This window comes from Micropterus dolomieu, linkage group LG02, assembly GCF_021292245.1.
Source record: "Micropterus dolomieu isolate WLL.071019.BEF.003 ecotype Adirondacks linkage group LG02, ASM2129224v1, whole genome shotgun sequence".
In the NCBI taxonomy this organism is placed as follows: domain Eukaryota; kingdom Metazoa; phylum Chordata; class Actinopteri; order Centrarchiformes; family Centrarchidae; genus Micropterus; species Micropterus dolomieu.
The window spans coordinates 33,114,688-33,116,930 of NC_060151.1; the positions used below are offsets into that span (position 1 = coordinate 33,114,688).

General features: G+C 44.0%; 1 protein-coding gene across 1 annotated transcript in view; it reads left to right on the plus strand.

Annotated features, from left to right (window-relative positions):
* LOC123967454 (Fc receptor-like B) overlaps positions 1-2,243 on the plus strand; it is an 8,595-nt gene that overhangs the window by 1,606 nt on the left and 4,746 nt on the right. The window lies entirely within an intron of this gene.

Sequence of the window (2,243 nt, forward strand, 5' to 3'; positions counted from 1 at the left end):
GCGACAGGGTAATGGGTGGCCAAGGCTTATTGATGCTTGTGGGGAGTGAAGGCTGGCCGATGTGGTCCGATTCAACAGACGAGTTACTGTAGGTCAAACTGCTGAATGCTGAAACTGGTTCTGATAGAAAGCGCTGTTGAGAGCTCAACCAGCAGTCTTATGGTCTGTGAGATGAAGCTGTCCCTGACTCTATTGCTGCAGGTAGGGGTGTGGCACAAAGTTCTGGTCCTTTACATAGGCATTCTGTATGGGACTTTCCCAGCATCAACGGCTATTCATAGTATCTCTATGGGCCCTCCTCACATGAGGGCCATGCATAATTAGTCCCCTTTCCCCTCGTTGGCCTTCTTCCTGCACTGCTGGGTGTAGAGGTCCTTCATGGATGAACGGGTCCCGTTCATGGATGTGCTGAGCAGTTTTCACCACCCTCTGGTGGTCGAGGACAGCTGCCTTAGACAGCTTGTAGCTGTGATCAGAGGTGTTTTTAGAACCACTGAAGTTCTTCTTTTCACACAGGAAAGCTCAGCTGAGACATTCTGATCTTATCTGGCTTTCATGTGTCACTTCCTCTCTAACTGTGACATTTCCATGGTTATTAATGTGGACACTGAGTTTCACCAAACCTGATGAAGAATCAGAAAAACATTGACATCACTGAGAGAATCAAACTGCTGATTCCTGAAACACTGAATACTGGAGACACCAATTCCAGTCAGGTTTCCCTCACACTTCTCTCTTTATTATTTCTGATCAGACTTCAGTCCCCTGAGATTACATCTGTCATTCTGGTTAGTGTTTACGTTTCACTCCAGGCCAACGGGCAGGAGACACAACGCCGACCAGATACTGAGTGCATCTTTAAAGAGGTATTCTGCTCATTTTCAGGTTCAAAATCTTATTTAGAGGTTGTACCAGAACAGGTTTACATGGTTATATTTTTGTCATACTGCACATTGGTGCAGCTCCTCTTTTCAGGCTGTGTTGAAGGCTTCGTTTTAGCTATGGCATCTTGTCTCTAAATGATCTTTGTTGGGAGTTTCACATGCTCAGTTCCTAGTTAAGAACTACTAGCCAATCAGAAGCAGAGAAGGGTGGGCCAATGAGAAGCCTGTAAACACCGCTTCGTTTCAGCTGTACATGTTGCCGACCAGCTTGGCAACATAGACTTGGATTGGAACTCCCTTTGGGCTTTTTCACTTGGCAAACCTATTCCATGCACAAAAAAGATAAGATATAACTAAATGAAGGAGAGAGAAAAGCCTAAAAAGTATAATACTACCTCTTTAAAGAAACTCTGGGTCTGAAAAGTGAAGCCAGTGCTGAAGAGCCATAAAAGCTTCATTCTCTCCAGCAGCCAGCAGGGGGCGACTCCAGCAGCTGCAGAAAGAAGTGTGATTGTATAGAAGTCTATGAGAAAATGTTTCTGCTTCTCAGCTGATTTATTCCCTCAGTAAACACTTTCCTGGTGAGTTTATGGTCTCAGTCGCTAGTTTCAAGTCTTCTTCAACACAGCATGATGTTCATTTAGTAAATTATGGTCCCGTTTAGAGGAACAGAGACCAGGAAGCAGGGGAGGCTTTAGGGCGGGGCTACCTTGTGAACTTGTTTTTTGGGTGCTGTTTCACTTCATGAAAGTTAACTGCAACATTTTAGTCCTAAAAACGTCTTGTTCAGCATTCAGTTGTACTAAAAGATTTTCCTGTAGGTAAATTTAGTTTAGAGCCTGTTTTTCGCTAGCCAAAATTAGAATCACAGTTAATATGACAGTTAACGTTAACTAGGGATGCACCTTGCTAGCCAAGCTAGCTAGCTCCACCCTCTCATCCAAATATTCCCCTTCTGGTTCCAAAAAACCAAGATGCCAAACTCAAGGCTTCAAAATGGTAGTCCACAAACCAACGGGTGATGTCACCGTGGCTACGTCCACTTCTTTTATACAGGCTATGACTGAAACAACAATTTACAATTAGTCAAATAATTAAAATGGAGAATAAAAAAAAAAAAAAACGTTCGCTTCTTATTTTATTCTTGAATTCAGACCGTTCATTGAATAAATTAAAAGTTTTAATACCTCATTTCACTGGCCACTATAATGACCCCTGACCTTCAGTGGCCCCTGACCTTCAGTGACCCCTGACCAGTGACCCCTGACCTTCAGTGACCCCTGACCTTCAGTGACCTCTGACCTTCAGTGACCCCTGTCTTCCTGTTGCAGGTGTGTCTGTGCTGCTGCTGTCTGGACT